At 41.5% G+C, this 18175-nt stretch overlaps 1 protein-coding gene across 1 annotated transcript in view; it reads left to right on the forward strand.

Annotated features, from left to right (window-relative positions):
- plxnb3 (plexin B3) overlaps positions 1–18175 on the forward strand; it is a 98704-nt gene that overhangs the window by 12349 nt on the left and 68180 nt on the right. The window lies entirely within an intron of this gene.

An 18175-nucleotide genomic window follows, 5' to 3' on the forward strand; every position in this document is an offset into this window, starting at 1 on the left:
TGTGAGAAGAATGTTTTGAACTATAGAACTCACATTTTCAACATATTGCATGTACATATGTGCTATGCATTGTTTGTGTGTGTGTGTGCGCGCGCGTGTGTGTGTGGGAAAGCAGCAGTTGGCACAGTCAAAGACTTCACACCCTACACTTGACAGGCTGTGTGTGTAGGTGTGTGTGGGTGGGTGGGTGTTTGTGTATGTGTGTGTGTGTGTGTGTGTGTGTGTGTTACTATAATCTGTCTCAGTAGAGATTCTTGACCACGCCTTAATCTGCTGCATCAACAATAGGGGGTTTATGGTGTGTGTGTGTGTGTGTGTGTGTGTGTGTGTGTGTGTCTGTGTGTGTGTGTGTGACCCCATCCCCCACTTCTCTCTTAGCTCTCTGCTACTCTCTGCTCCTCGCCTGTCATTTGTTTGTTCCCCCTGTTCTCATTTTGCCCTCTCACGCCTCCTCTACCCCTCCATCCTTCTCTCCTCTGTTTTCATTTTAGTTACAGTCACTCTCTCCTCCAACAATAGAATAATGTTCAGATCTTGAATCAGCAGCATTACAATCACCCAATAGTAAGGAATATGTGGATCAGGTCTATGCAAAGTGTAATCACTTTAAAAGCTTTATTGAAAATCCAAACTTTAACCATCTAACTCTGTTACCATGGAAACAGGATGGATGAATGGATGGGCAGCACTCTTTCATGATGGGACCCCTCATTCATAGTCTGTTCTCCTCCCCTTTTCTCTCTCTCTGTCTCTTTCGCTCCGTCTCTCTCTCTCTCTCTCTCTCTCAGTTCATTTACTCTGGAGGATAATAACAGTGTGGACCTGCTCATCAACTGTGTCGTGTGGTAGCGCACGAGTGTGTGTGTGTGTGAGTGTGAGAGAGTGAGAGAGAGGGGGGTAATTATATTTGGATCTTGGTACAGAAAGTTGTTCGTGTGTGTGTGTGTGTGTGTGTGTGTGTGTGTGTGTGTGTGTGTGTGTGTGTGTGTGTGTGTGTGTGTGTGTGTGTGTGTGTGTGTGTGTGTGTGTGTGTGTGTGTGTGTGTGTGTGTGTGTGTGTGTGTGTGTGTGTGCATGCGTAATCATAGTGTTTGTACTGAAGCAGGAAGTTGTCTCCTGCTGGGAAGAACGGATAGAACTTGCTTCCTCTCTCTCTGTCTATTTTCTCTTTCCATTGTGTCTCTCCCTTTCTCTCTCTCTCCCCCTCCCTCTTTTCCTTTTTGCTTCCTCTCTTCCACCAGCCTCTGTCACTGCCCCTTCCTTCCTTCCCCTCTCTGTATTGTCTTTCTCACTCTGCCCTCAAATGATCAGAAACTTTGAAGACTTTATGAAATCCTTTTTTTCTCCTTCATAGAATAATGTCCATATACTGGACAGTACATTATTCATCATCCAACATACTTCATACATTATTAAAGTATTTAATACGTTATTAAAACTTTTATCCAATTCTTTTTTACAACTGTTGTTGAGAACAGCTTATTTAAAATTGTCTCCTCCTATATATATATATATATATATATATATATATATATATATATATATATATATGTATGTATGTATGTATGTATGTATGTATGTATGTATGTATGTATGTATGTATGTATGTATATATGTATATATGTATATATGTATATATGTATATATGTATATATGTATATATGTATATATGTATATATGTATATATGTATATATGTATATATGTATATATATGTGGTCCCTGTCACTGCCAACCCCACTGCTGTCCTGGGGAGGGTGTAAACAACCACATGCCTCCTCAGATACACATGGAGTCACCAGCTGCTTCTTTTCACCTGACAGTTAGTAGGTGGGTTTCCATTCAAACGTATAGCAAATATGAAGCACATTTTTAGAAAGTTGACAAAACAAAATATGAAATCATTCGCGTTTCCATCCACCCCCCGTAACAGAGGAGTTTCACAGGGAGGACTTAATGTGCATCGAGGTTCGCTTCACGCTATCTTCCCCATATCCCCTCCCCTCTGAACAGGCGCCCTGACCAACCAGCAGGGGTGGCTAGTTTAGCTACAAGGGTGCACCAGCTTCCCATCCGCAAACACTGCCAATAGACCCTTTTCACAGCAGCCATTTTGACATGAAATAGTAGCGTAAACACAGGTATTACCAATGACACTAATTATGGTTGGGTTCCATTCAAATCGAGTCATGGTGCTGTTGTGCGTGTTGGCTCACTGGAAAGGGTCTGCTACACTAAATGTAATGGAACCTTATATTATCAAGTATCATTGATAACACCTGTGTTTACCCTACTATTTCATGTCAATATGACTGCCATGAAAGAGTCGGGAATTGAACCCAGACCACAAGTGCCCTAACCGGCGCTTCATTCAGCTTTTGTGTGAGTGTGTGTGACTGTGTGTGTTTTTCACCATTTTCTCTGCTGCGGTCCCTGTCAAAGGGAGTGCCACCTCCTGTACACATGGAGTCACTGGTCACTTCATTTCACCTGTGACAGTGAGGACTTTTTACAGGAGAGCAAAACGTATGTGGGTGTTCACACTATCTCCACCCATGTTCCAATGCTGTAAATTCTGACCTGTGAGCTGATTGACTTCTGTTAGTTGAATGTCATCAGACCTGCTTCCTTTCAGCTTTGGGTTGAGTTTTGTCACAGATTTGTATTTAATGTTTAACAAAGGTGTGGCCGAGACTGTTTTGCCCCCTGTCCGTCCGTCCGTCCGTCTGTGAACAGCTAATCAAAAAAATAACACCTTTGGTCCGATCGACATGAAACTGTGCACACACACTCCCTGGATGCCAGAGCAGAACCTCTGCCCTCGGCTTATTTTAGCGCCACCAGGGCAGTTTTTGCAACACACATTTATTTATTATACTCAGATTTTGGCCAAACATCACACAAATCGTTACACAGTATCTCTATAGTCATGTGATCAAGACGGATCTGTCCAATTTTTCTTATTCCATCCTGATTCCATCCTCCGTTTTGAACAAAATGCCTCAAATCATGAACGCAACGTGCCAATGCTCGTTGCGAGCGTGCACATTCCCACTAGGCCAAGGAAGAAATGCCACTCTTTTGACATTGTCCTTTTATAGCGCCACCAGGAGGCAGATTTCTTACATTACTCCTACAGTGTACAGTACACATCACGCAAATCAGTACACATTATGTCTTATCATCATGTGTTCAAGACGGATCTGTCCGATGTTTTATAGTCCATCCTGATTGGCTAAGATTGGCATCTAAAGTTTGCAGGAGTGGCTCATCTTGAACAAAATGATTCCGAACATTGCTGCTGGCCCACAATGACCTATACCTGACCTGGCGGAGACCTGTGCTCAGAGGAGTTTTTTTTTCTAGTTTTAGTGTGCTTTTGTTGTCACCATGTTTCTCCTATCTTGATCCATCAGTCCACCCAGAACCTTATAAAAGACCTGGTTTATTTTGTGCAGCAGCTAGTAATTCATGATGAACAGCTGGAATTGACAAATTCAACTTATTGACCAGTTCATATCATGTGTGTCTGGGGGTTCAACACAGATGAAAGAGGGGAAGGCGTGTGTGTGCGTGTGTGGATGTGCATGTGCATGTGTGGGTTAGGGAAGGGCATTTTGGCAATCATTTTGTAAATGTTGTGACTTGGAGCGTTAGCGGTTAAATGTGGTTAACTGCAGCATGATGTCATGCAAATGATCATTGCCGTGCACATCACAAGCTTTGGACACAGCAACTGTTTCATAAAAGCAGTACAGCTAACGTCAGTGCTTGAACGCAGTAAGCCAATTATTACAGACGGAGCCTACAAGATGAACAACAGTGTCCAAATAAAGTTAAACAGTCATCTGTCTTCCTGGAAATGTTTTCCACTGCCTTGTGATTATTTCCTAGTTTTCTCTGTCAACTACGGTGTCAAAGCAAAGCCTTTGATTTATTTTAAAAGCCTAGCCCTTAAAAGCGAAAGTGAAAAGTAACTGGGGTTGATGCTACTGTACGTAGAATACAAAGCAATGTAACGTTAACATTAATATCATGGCTCTGGACAAAGGAGGTTTGTTCAGCTGTCACTGCCAGTAGTGCATGACGACACCACGCTGTGGTTAAAAAAGCAGTGTGCGACGTGCGTCCCATATTAGAATGAAGTACTTTTAGATGTGTTAAATCCAGGCTGAGAACTGACGGTCCATTTGAAAAACAGAATGTGCATGTAACACCGCTAGGGTATTGTATGAGCTACAATTATTTACAATATTTTAATCATTTGTATTATTTATTTGTAATTTTCGGTTAATTAGTCCTAAACATTTAGTGATTTTTCTTGTGTACATGCTTAACCATTTAAAAACGTCCCATCACTAGTGTGTGTGTGTGTGTGTGTGTGTGTGTGTGTGTGTGTGTGTGTGTGTGTGTGTGTGTGTGTGTGTGTGTGTGTGTGTGTGTGTGTGTGTGTGTGTGTGTGTGTGTGTGTGTGTGTGTGTGTGTGTGTGTGTGTGTGTGTGTGTGTGTGTGTGTGTGTGTGTGTGTGTGTGTGTGTGTGTGTAGGGATAATGTGGGTCCTTGACCTTTGTGACAGCTACATGGTTGCTCCTACAGCTTCCCTGTTTTAGCTTGACAGACTCCTAAAAATACACACACACACACACACACACACACACACACACACACACACACACACACACAAACATGAAAAGAGATGTGTGTAACCTGAGTTTTAAAGGACCATACTGTTTTTTTTTCCACGTTTGACCCAGTGACTACAAGTCATGTACATTTTACATTACTGCCAACATCCCAAAGCATGCCATAGTTTTTATTTTATTTTCACAGGCATTTCTAATACCTTCCCTGGAATATATTGGTTTCCATTCATTTCAGTATGGCATGAAAACTAACTTGGCTTGCTTAATCCAACACAAATCACTTTTTGGTAACAAATATTGTATCAAAGTATCACTGTTGTGTCCTAATGCAGTTGAATGGGCTTATTGTTTTGTCTGGCTGAAATGTGTCCTTGGAAAATAGATTCTTTGACCCATTTTTTTTTTTAAATGTCCATGACTATACTTCATGGCATGGTGAATTATCCAGAGAAGCAGATACGGGTGGTAGTGTGTCTCAGTGGTTGGCAACGATGAATTGAATACACAGGACCACAATAGAAACAAGCCATCAGGGCCGTTTGTTAAATCCTTTTAGCATTATTGTATAAATGTACATCTGTACTGTTTGCAAACTGTTAATATGGTATTCAAACTGTTAATAAGGTATATATACAATCAATCAATCAATCAAAAAGCACAGTTGCTTGCTAGCTCCTCATGCATTGAAGGAGGCATGAGCTCAATTCTGGGCTCTCCCTAGGCTGCCAGTGGGAGAGTAGCGCCCAGGATTACATAGGCAATTGACACTGGGTGAAAAAATGGGGTTTCAAAATCGTGGGATAAACATTTAAATAATAATAATAAAAAAAAAGCACACTTGCCAGTTTGCCACACAGCAAACAAGGTTGTTCACAACCTCAAAGGGACCTTTGCATGTTCCCCCCCTGTGTTCATGTGGCTTTCCTCCCATGTTGGGGACATAGGCTACTCCTGGCCTTAGAGCTACAGCTGGTCCCTGGGTGCTACTCAGCGTCTGCCCACTGCTCGGAATGGGTCACATGCTGTTAAACAGAATTAAGCATTTAACCATACACTATATACAGTATATATATTTGTGTGTGTGTGTGTGTGTGTGTGTGTGTGTGTGTGTGTGTGTGTGTGTGTGTGTGTGTGTGTGTGTGTGTGTGTGTGTGTGTGTGTGTGTGTGTGTGTGTGTGTGTGTGTGTGTGTGTGTGTGTGTGTGTGTGTGTGTGTGTGTGTGTGTGTGTGTGTGTGTGAGAGAGAGTGAAATATACTGTATTGCCCCATCCCTGAAGATGAAAGTGTTTTCAGCCTGCCTCAGAGGTTGCATGAGATGGTTGCATGACACAAAGTAAGGAGACTTGGGCCCTAAGGGTGGAGCACGAGATGAAGCTTCACGGAGCGGATATGAGGATGATTGTATCGATGTGTGGCGTGTCACTGAGGGAGGGAAAGACCAGCATAGAACTGACTGAGACAGAGGATGGGAGTGAAGGCGATAGTGGATGTGATGAGGAGAGGCAGACTGAGTTGTTATGGAAGGAAGCAAATAAGTGGGTGAAGAAAGTAATGTTGATGAACTTCGATGCGACGAGACCCATTGGCTGGCCAAAGAAGACCATGTTGGCTGACATGAGAGCACTCGGCATGAAAATTGCAGATCTACAAGCTCACAACACGTCGCATCATGATGAGTTGTGAGATTGTCGATCCGGTATTTTTGATGTGCGACACCGTCATAAGAGTGTTCATTAACCATAACCTGAACCATTCTTTAATTTGATATAGAAAAGATAATATAAATAAAATACATTATATCATCATAATAATACATTATTTGTCTGGAATCAAATTTTGTTAATACAATCATGAGAAAATCGTTTAGTGAACCCAGTATCGTGAATCATATCAAATCGTGGGTTTGAGTTAATTCTTACCTCTCTATGTCAAACTTGTCCTTCACTATGTGCTTGGTAAAGTCAGGAAAACATGGCGAAAGTTGCAGGTGGTCACAAGTGCATTGTTGAACAACCGCTGAGTGTACAGGGGAAGGACTAAATGAGACCATGTTCACGTCAATGAGACGGCAGTTGTCAACATCCACCAGAAGGCCCATGGTGCTCAGAAACTCACGAGTGAACAGGGGTTTAGTCACTGTCACCAAAACAAAGTTGTAGGTGAAACATGGCCTTTTGATACATAGGCTTACCCACCATCCAGCTGCTGTTGGTGCCATCTGTTATTTCTTGCCACTGTACTTTGCCATTGCTCTATTGTTTTACTTGTTTTGCTTGACCCACTGCCTCTTATTTGTAGCCATTATTTCTTGCCATTGTTTTTTTTCTGCCATTGCTCTATTGTTGCCATTGCTCTAATGTTTTTGTTTTTGCTATTTTTTGTTTTTATTTTTTTCTTTATTTTTCTGTGAAGCACTTTGAGCTGCATTTATGTCATGAAAGGTGCTATATAAATAAAGTTTATTATTATTATTATTATTATCAAGAAAGGGTGTCCTTACTATTAATGAAGAATAGCAGTCTGAGTGGGCAACAACCTTGGCGTTCACTGAGCTCCTGCTCCTCTCTTCTTCCATGCCACCGAAACTGCATGGTGGGCGACAAGATTTGGCTTTCCTGCCAAAACGTGTGATAAAAGCACAACCCCTCTGTGGGTTTGATGCAGAGCTGTAGATGTGGGCCGGGAAGTGGCTTTGTTGTCTCGCTTAATGGAGGCAGCAAAATGTGCAAACACAGAACTTCCCTGTGTGGTAAAGTGAAACTTGTCAGCACCTTTAGCCAAAACACAAGTCTGTAAGCGTTAGCCAGGGCTGACCAGACATGATGTTCACAGGCAGTTGTTATAGAAACAGCTCTCTGAAGATCAAACATGGTTTAATGTTGCCCAAAAGTACTGGCATGTGGTCTATCAATTCAGATGGTTTAGCCTCACTGAGACTGGCCAGAGAGCGACATTTTCAGGCACGCTTGCCTCAGTTAAGCCAAACGTCTTCAAGAAATAAGTCTTTAATGTAGTGTAAGTGAATTTGTCATGGCCTGTGGGATCTGTAAGCAAATTCAGCACTCTGGCCGTGGTGCAGCTATTGAGTGAAGCGATGATATGGTACTTTGTGTCAACCACACTGATATCCCTCAGAAGAAACTGAGCCTGTTGTTGGAAATGGAAATCTCATTAGGACTGTGGATCATACCAACAGTGTGGGTAAAGTCGCCTCAGAAGTTGGTCTGAAGCCATTCTGTGAACTGTCGAAGTTCACCGTTTACTGCTCTGTGTTTTGGCTCCTCTGCCACCTGGATAAACTCCAGTGTGTCCTCTGATGTGAATTTTACCACCATCCTCTGCAGCATCCACACGTTTGGTGGCTGAGTTTCATCCATGTACGACTTGTCGCAGTAATGTTCCTAATGCAGTGAGGTCACTCATGGTGACACTCAGCTGCGCTGATCGGTCAGCTGCCGTAGAACCCCTAGGGAAGGTACAGAAGCTGACCAGTCAGTGCAAGCTTATCACCCTCTCTCTGTCCTATCATTCTCCTCACCCAGTACAAATAAAGGCTGGGTATGTAGTGACAATCAATCAATAAATCTATACATAAATAAATAAGATAAGTGTGTGTGTGTGTGTATGTATATATATATACTGTATATACACGCACGCACGCACGCACACATGCGCGCACACACAGTGCAAAGATCTATTTTTTGGGATAAACCCACTGTCATCTTGCCTCTATCTGCCTGTTCATCTCTCCCTCTCCCTCTCCCTCCCCCATCTCTCACCCCACAGTGTTTGTCACCAGAATGAAGATTTGTAGTGCAGATTATAGACTGCAGAATAATAATGTGGGTGTCTTTCTCTCTCTCTCTCTCTCTCTCTCACACACACACACACACACACACACACACACACACACACACACACACACACACACACACACACACACACACACACACAATCTATAATCTGCCACTGCCACACTGTGTGTGTGTGTGTGTGTGCACGCGTGCGTATGTTTAATTGGTGGCTAGCTGGTGCAGCTGTCTTTTAGCCCATGCAGGCATCTGTTACACAGGCCCTCCCCCTTCTGCTTAGAATAGATGGGACATGCACACGTGTGCGTGTGCGCACACACACACACACACACACGTACACATACACGCACACACGTGCATATACACGCACACACACTCAGACTGGTTAATTTTGACCAATATCAGTCTACACGCACACACACTCAGACTGGTTAATTTTGACCAATATCAGTCTACTGTGTACATCATACTAGTCCTGCAAGTATCTGTCTACATATCACACCACCAATCCACCTACAGAGTGCCTTGCTCAAGGACCTCACATTGCTATATGGGGAGTGAACTTGGGACATGTTTGTCACTGAAATGTAAATTTAACCATAAGGTTCCTTTCTCTTCATTGTTAACAGTGTGCCTGCGGGAGTACCTTCCACTTTGAATGGTGTGTGTGTGTGTGTGTGTGTGTGTGTGTGTGTGTGTGTGTGTGTGTGTGTGTGTGTGTGTGTGTGTGTGTGTGTGTGTGTGTGTGTGTGTGTGTGTGTGTGTGTGTGTGTGTGTGTGTGTGTGTGTGTGTGTGTGTGTGTGTGTATGCGTTAACCCACAGTCTAACAGCTGTACAGTCTAAATTCAGTCACAGACTGACTGCAAATCAATGTGTGTGTGTTTGTGTTTACGGATGGGTTTGAACCTATGTTTAAATTGTTTGTGTGTGTGGGTTTGAAGTGTGTGTGTGTTTGAACAGTGTGTATGTAGGCCGTTTTCTAAAAATGTTATGAATCACTTGAACTTGAACATAAAGTTAGTGATGAGGCTGATGGAGAACACACATGACACATCAGCCCAAAAGTAATTTACCATTATATAAATGACATATTTAATGTTGAAAATGTGGTATTTAAGCCATATTACAAGTAAGACGCGCGAACGCGGGAAGCGAACGCAGCCCTATTTTTCTTTTAAATTGTTATGTTGTGTATTTACGGACTTGTAATCCGTGTTATTTCACCGTGATGGGGAGAGCGTAGAGAGAAAGTCACGTGACTGCCTCCGTCTCGTATTGAAGTTAATGGGGGGGATATGGTTCTCTTATGCACGGAGTTTCGGAGTTCCTAGTCATCTATGCACGGAATTGCCGTTTGTCAATCCGTGCTATTTCACCGTGTTTGGGGGGCGATCGGGTTGGTTTCATATGAGATCTGTCAGCAGCCAATGAGAGCGTGAGTCACATGGGGGCGCGGCTGCACACAGGCAGTGCACACAGAGCCACACACAGAGACACAGAGCCACAAGCCGAGCACGGTTTCATAGTAAGCTCCACTTGGGCGGAGGCGCGCTTCGCCTCCTTCCGCGTTCGCAAAAAAAATGCATAAGTAGCAGATCTACAAGTTTACAACACATCGCATTGAGAGCTTTTAGTATCTGCTATTTTTGAAAATATTTGAACGTTTTCTCATGCCAAAAACAGGGATGCCAGGTGTTAAAATCAGGACACATAGGCTGCATAACTGCCAATACTGTCATCAAAAAAGTCAAATAATAGCCGCTATAACGGCCACACTGATCTCTCACTATAGTCTATATACTATATACTTTAGCCAGTACCATTTTCTGTGTGTGTGTGTGTGTGCGCGCGCGTGTGTGTGTGTGTGTGTGTGTGTGTGTGTGTGTGTGTGTGTGAGTGTGAGAGTGTGAAAGAGAGAGAGAGAGAGTCTATAGTCAGATTAGTGCTCCTATAATATCTCAGATTGCTGCATCACAAACATCAGATTAACACAGATTACTAAATGGACACTTGTATGTGTGTATGTCTGTACGCAACTGCACATGTTTAATGGGGATTAGCATGTCCTATTTAAGGTTTGATCTTAATATTGCATTTTTCTTTTTTTACAGAAATGTTTTGAATTAAGGTGAAACCTTAGGGTGATCAAACAATGATCTCTTCGTACCTGTACCAGGTGGCAGTGAAAAAATCCATTGTCTTTATAAACTTCTCAATCAAACTATGTTCTCTTAACCCATTAAGACCTGGAACTGTGTCATTTTTAGATTTGAGCTAAAAAGCATTATCTTACACTTTGGGCTATTCAAAAATAGCAGATCTACAAGCTCATAGCGCGGCACCGAGTGCCGCGCTACGAGCTTGTAGATCTGCTATTTTTGAAAAATCGTGAAAATGTGTGCAAATCTTTGAATATATATATTTTTAAAGCGAACATTTTTTACTCAAATCTTTGCTTCTGGGGGGTCCCTGGAACACTATACTTTGATGGGGGTCCGCGGCCAAATACATATCATTTTGGGGGTCTTTGACATGAAAAAGATTGAGCACCACTGATATAGAAACATACGTTTTTCAGAAAACTGTTGAGATTTAGGAGACATGTAGAATCGGCTTCAGGTCTCAATGGGTTAAATTGCTATTTCACTTTAAAACACAGGCCTGTTCTTAAAATGCAGCAGTCTGAATCATCCGCAAAAGTCATTCAACATACTGCAGGTTCCCCATGGGCCCCAGTGCAGCTGCACTGTACACTGCCTGCACTGTCTATACAGTTACGCCACTGTAAACCACAGCTAAAAGTGTTAGTTAATTAACCAATTATTGTTAGTATTAGTGTCCCACCATACCATCTGACTGACTGATCAGAGGAATTTCAAAAATTCTTGTCTGGGAACTGAACATGGACTCAGTGATAACAGTCACAAGTGAGTGTAAATGTGTTATTATATTATTATATTATATTTCCTGATTATCAGCAAATTTCAAATTAAAACACGGGCTGTAGCAGACCAGCATGTAAATTTGCTGGTCTGCTAGAAAATAAAAATAAAGATTCAGGCAAAACTTACTCGTGCAGCTTAGAAAAGAATGTCTCCATTGTACCCTAACATTTTCTCATTATCATCAGAACATGCAAGCACAGAAAGATATTTTGGTTTGGTTCAGGCAACATCACTCATGTTTATTTCTCTTTTTTGACGGCTCCATTACAACCAACAACCAACCCACAGTGCACAGACTGCACACAAACACTGAAAGTGAAGCACTGAGGCATTATTTTTATAGATGCCCAGTTTTGGTCTCGTCCTCACTATGAAAATCGTTACAGTGCCCGATGATGAATGCTGCCTAGTGCCTAGAAAGCAATTTAGTTGGTATGACACCCAGGAGCCAAACAAAAGTTTTTCTGTTCGTTCGTTCATTCTTTTCTTTCCCCCCCCCTTTTTTTTTTTTTTTACAAAACTCCCCAATAGTACATGCTGTTTGGCAACTGACAGGTTTGACATTTGTCAATTGCAGTAGAAGTAAGTTCCAGGGATGGTGACAGTTCCAAACGCTTGCAATTTAAGACACATTGTTAGAATACTTTAGGCTGTATATACTGGATGGCCGCTGCCTCCGCTCAAAAGTAGACCAGTATACTATGTACATGATGTGACAAAACAGCACCATCTCTGGCTATGAGCCAGCCTGGTGAACTGAGTGAAACTAATTATGAAGAGCATGAAAGTTGCATGCATGTAAAACACATGCTGTTTTTTTTTAAATGGAACGTATTGAACTGCGGATGCTGTCCAAAAACGGAGACCAATGGCTGCATTCCATCTGAAGAACTTGCGGTGTTAACCCATTAAGACCTGAGGCCGATTCCACAAATGCCTTCTAAATCAGTAGTTCTCACACTTTCAGCATCTTTCAAAAATGTCCAAAAATAGCTGATGTACAAGCTCGCGGCACAAAGTGACGCGCTGTGAACTTGTATATCTGCTATTTTTTTATAAATAGACTAAAATGACAAAAGAGATGCTTTCCTGGTAAGACATTCATCTTGTGCATGTTTGCATCGGTGTATATTATAATTATGGCACTGCCTCAGGTAGAGCCGCCGTCTTGGAATCAGAAGGTTTCCGGTTCGATCCCCAGTTCCTTCTGGCTTTGTGTCGAAGTGGCCTTGAGCCAAATACTGAACACATGTAATGCACATTCTAAAGTGCTTTGGATTAAGGCCTATATAAATGCACCATAATGGTTTTTTTTTAACTGTAAGTACATAAGTCAGTCAGATGTAAATATGGTGGGTCACTAAAAATTTGAATAAATCAAACTGCCACTAGATCAGGGCAGAGAAACATGGGTTTGCATGCAATGGCTGTGTTACGTCACCTCCATTTGTTTGCCCATTGTCTTGGATTACAAAAGAATAAATCTAAAAACACAACGCCAACAACAATTTGGTTCGATGCCGCAAACATTTTGTCGATGTAACAATGTTCTGATCATTATTCAATATAATATATTGATATTTATGACATCCCTAGTTGTGATGGATGTTGTGTGTGTGTCATTGTTAGCCATGCCTGCTGTCCTCTGACTGTGGTAATGAATGGTCCATTGTTGGGCCAACACAGAAACACACACACACTGCCGCTGGGCTCCAGTTGAATGAGACACATACCATGTTCTCCTGACGTCACACGTTTGATTCCGGCTTGTGACCTTTGTCACATGGCATCCTTTCCTCTCTCTGTCTTTCTCTCTGTTTTGTCTCTTCCGGGAAGAGTCAAGACAGAGAGAGTCTTCCCATACCCCCCCCCCCTCTCTCTCTCTCTCTCTCATCCTCCCTGCGTCTCTTGACTACTGTCTAAGGAACTCATGTCAAACTTATTAACCAGCTAGGTTGTATGACAGTGAAGCTGTATTCAGATCAGGCAGATAAAATAATGAGTTGTCAATAATAATAGAACTTCTTAGTACTATGGGATGTCAGAACACTGGAGCTTCACATGACTTCCTGGTATTTACACGGAGTTATGAATGGGTGCGTGTGTGTGTGTGTGTGTGTGTGTGTGTGTGTGTGTGTGTGTGTGTGTGTGTGTGTGTGTGTGTGTGTGTGTGTGTGTGTGTGTGTGTGTGTGTGTGTGTGTGTGTGTGTGTGTGTGTGTGTGTGTGTGTGTGCTACAGAGGAAGTAATGGCGTAGCTGGGGATCAGGAGGTTTTGGGCACAGACACAGTGGAACTATTGACCACACACACTGTATGCAGTGAGTAAGACATTGTAATCAAACTACTGACAGAACAGAGAGATTGAGAGATTGAGGGGGAGAGTGAAGGGGGAAGGGTGAAGAGAGGAAGAGAGTATATCTAAACCACTATTAATACCGCATCAATACCTATGTAATATTATATCAATCAATACTCTGTCTGTACCGTATCTGCACCATATCAATATTGTATCCATACTCTATCAATTTGTTTTCAACAATGGATCAATACTCTTGAACACATTCAGTGCCAAAAACGTAATATTACGTTTTTGCAAATACACCCTTTGAGTGCCATAAACGTATCCGCCCCAATGATAGGATCTTGAGAAAAAGGTCCATATCTCCATATCTTTTTACAGTGGTCAAAACAAGCCATTTTCGACAGGCGATCTCTCTGCAATGGCGGATCGCGGTAGAAATGTTATTGTTCCAGTCGTTAGACGGGACCCTTGGCCATCGCCCAGACACCCTTTGTTTACATCCGGGTCCTCGTTGTGGCTTCTACAGCTCTAAAAAGATCGCCAATAAACTGCAAAAAAACGCTGGCACTGGCTGTACCCTGTTTTTAAAAACCTCTAGCACTCAATGTGTTAATAACCCCCTGTATCAATACTGTATTGATATTGTATCAATTCCCTATCAATACAAAATCAATATGTTACCTACACTGTATCAATGCTCAGTCAAAAAAGTATTTCTTAAAAGGACAATTTGCTGTGATGGGAAAAGAAACCTGACCTCCTCCAATTCAGCATATCTGAATAAAAAAATGGGCATGTTTGGGCATGTCTCTGTAGACATGCACACGTGGGAATGTTGGTGGTTATCCACGGTTAACCTTAGCATGACCTCATATTTATAGATATGATAACATTTCAGTGCACATCACGAGCCTTGGACACACCAACTGCATCATTGAGTTGTATGTTGTGCAACCAACATACTTGACTGACGCGAGCAGACAGAGCCTTCAAGGTGAACAGCATTCGAATAAAGTTAGTCATCTATCATCTGTTTTCCACTTTCCTTAGAAGTTTCCTAGTTCTCTTCGTCTTTTTGTTTATTTTCAAAGCCAAGCTCTTCAAAACGAAAGTGAAACTTAATTGGGATTTATGTGGAATAGCTACAAAGCCACCTATCCCCCGCCTTTAATGTGTTAATATTATATTTCGTGGCAGCTTTCTATCCTGCACCCTACGAGTGCGGTGGGTAGCCTCGCTTTGGTAGAAAAAAGCAGTGCGTGTCCCATAGAACCAAACACACTTCAACAACTAATTCATGTGCATCCAATCTGAGAACTGCTGAAGGTCCCTTTGAAGAACAGAGAGAGCATGTAGAACTGCTAAAGCAGCACAGTATTGTATGAGGAACAATTAAATATAATATTTAAATAATTAATATGATTTTTGTATAATTTATTTTACATTTTCGGGTAATGAGTCCTAAACGGATAGCAAATTATTATTTTCATGTTCGTGTTCATAGTTAACCGTGTATCCGCCCCCATTCTTAACCTGAACCTGTTCATTAACATAATGACAACAATCCCATCCTGATCTACCTACCCAACCAACAAAGATCATGCAGTGAGGACTTCAGTCACATTTCTCAATCTTCTCAAAGCATTGCAGTGCTCTTCTTAACCCATTAAGACCGGGAAAGCATCTGTCATTTTACATTTTAACCACTTTAACAATGATCTTATACTTTGGCTATTAAAAAACAGCAGATATACAAGCTCATAGCGCGGCGCTATGAGCTTGTAGATCTGCTGTTTTAAAAAAAATCATGAACATTTGTGCAAAACTTTGAATATATATATATATTTTTTTTTTAAGCGAACATTTGTAACTCAAATCTTTGCTTCTGGCCTGGACCACTGGCGCAGCGGTCCAGGCACCAAAGTATAACATAATGGTTAAAGTGGTTACACAGATGCATTCCCGGTTTTAATGGGTTAATTGTCCAGAATTCTATAGAACACACAACACACACACACACACACACACACACACACACACACACACACACACACACACACACACACACACACACACACACACACACACACACACACACACACACACACACACCCATACATCTATATAGTTGTAAATAATTTAGTTAGTGAAATATGAAATACAAAAACAGCATGGTGTTGTTGTTGTTTCCTACTTAGAACTGACATTCAACATTACCAGCACGCCAAAGCGCTAGAATTAGACATTCAACTAAATAAAACACAAGAGCAGCTAATTCATTCTAGACCAGTAACCCGAAAAGAAACAAAACTAAATGTATTACTTTTCAGGATTCAAATAGAAAAATAGCAAAAGTAGCAGATCTGTAAGATCAAAATCTTGTATATCTGCTACTTTTGATGCTTTTGAATGACACTGTGTAGTGTGATCAAGTAGAGCGTTAATTTACAACAAAAAAAACACAAAAAGGTTTTCCAGATTATGGAGATTAGAGGTTTCTGCCCGACAGCAGCGATATGTAATTGATCCACATTAACAGTTTCTAATTTCATTCTTTGAATTAACCAATCAGAGAAGACTTTAAAAAAAAGATTGTTGTATGCATATTGACAAGTAAAAGTCAATCTTGAATGAATGGTTGTGACTATATGAGGCGTGCTGCTGACCATAAGGGTTCATCTGGCCCCTGGAAATGTGCTTATTCAGCACCATGGAGAGAGGCGTGAAACCATATGTACATCCAGTAGCCTATATAACCTGTCCTACATACCGGTATATGAAAAATGATTCAACATTTGCCAACCTGTATCATTTGCTGAAATTATGCTGGGCAAGTGCAGCTTGAGTGTGTTTTTGGATAGAAGCGGGTGCAAAAAAGAATTGCTCCAAGTTGGGCCACAAAAAGACGGCTCTGTAGAAAATCATAATCTGGCAGGAGTGATCTCTGCAGGATCAGGGTTTTAAAAATAACAGGCAGGACACCAGTAATGAGTACGAGGATCAGAGACATAGGGGACACTAAATATTCTTCTGATCATGTAGATATTATTGAACAACGACGTGACGGAACCAGAATGGAGATGAGAGAAGAGGAGTAGAAGGAGGAGAAGAGATGAATAAAGGAGAAAGATCTACTATATATATATCTGTGATAAAGATACATGATTTGATTATTTATGATGAAAAAAAGACATCGTCCATAAAATTGACCCATATGGTAGATTTGATCGTGTGTGCACATGCGTGCATGAGTGACCTGGTGCGTAGGTCAGCTGACAATGAATTATTGTTTATTCAGCTGAGCTCATTGACCTCTGATCACTGATCAATACAGACAGCGGGATCATTTATTTGCCTGCTACCAATGGCTCATTAATGCCACAGGAAGCAGCTCATTATCTGTAAGGTGGTCTCCAGGTGTGCGATCTCCCAGCAGACCTTGGGAGCAGATGGTTGAATGAATTAGAAAAGATGTGTTTACCTACTATCTTACTCTCCTATACTGTCTTAGCTATGTTACTATCATCTGAGTCTCCCTGTCTCAGCTTTCCTGCTATCCGACTCCCCTACACTCTCAGCCATCTACTATTTGACTCTCCTACATGCTAAGCTATCCTACACTATCAAACACTCATACACTGTCTCAGCTATCTACCCCTTTCCCACTTGCATGTAAAGCCAGCAGATTTTGATTGCTGGCATTTTTCGTACCTTCGCTTCGTACCTTTTCGTACCAGTTGGATGAACACGCTATTGTTCAATGAACAAAATGCTTCATAAAAACAATGTTGGGGTAAGATATTCATGGAAGAAGCTGACTCTCAAACTGTCTCAGCTATCCTAATATCTGATTTACACTGTCTAAGCTATCCTACAACTATGTCTATCCTACACGTCTTCCTGTGCTTTGTAAAAAGGGCCAATAGAGCATCGCAGTTCCCGCCCACTTCCTGGTTCCACTTCAAAATACAAAAAAAAAACATTTTTTTCTGTGATTTATTTTATATTTAATTATATTATATACTATATTTAATAAATAACCTTTGTTTTGCCGTTTTCAAAAAAGTTTTTTCACAGAATCAAACGTTTTATGGTCATGATTCACCAGGACCCTGGATGGCTTGATTCTAGGCTTAAAATAATTGATATCAATATTTTTGGAAATGTCAATGGGAAAAATGCATTGAGTATTTTGCAGTGGAACCCGGAAGTGGCCGCAACTGCGATGCCCTATAATGGCGACAAGAGATGAGAAGAGGCAAAGGAAAGGTTGAAGATGGAGAAGAGCATTTGAAGGAGGATAAGAGGAGTTACAGTAGAGGGGGGAAGTATCAGTTAGCACGTTCTTAAACCTATGAATTGTATTTTGAGATTAAAGTCAGGTTAACTTCTTCAGATTATCCATAACATAATCTCAGATTTAGATCCCCCAAGGCTTCTAATTGGCAGATGACATCATCTGCTGACTCAGGGC

This window comes from Gymnoscopelus braueri (genome assembly GCF_963280865.1).
Source record: "Gymnoscopelus braueri genome assembly, chromosome: 12".
Lineage (NCBI taxonomy): Eukaryota > Metazoa > Chordata > Actinopteri > Myctophiformes > Myctophidae > Gymnoscopelus > Gymnoscopelus braueri.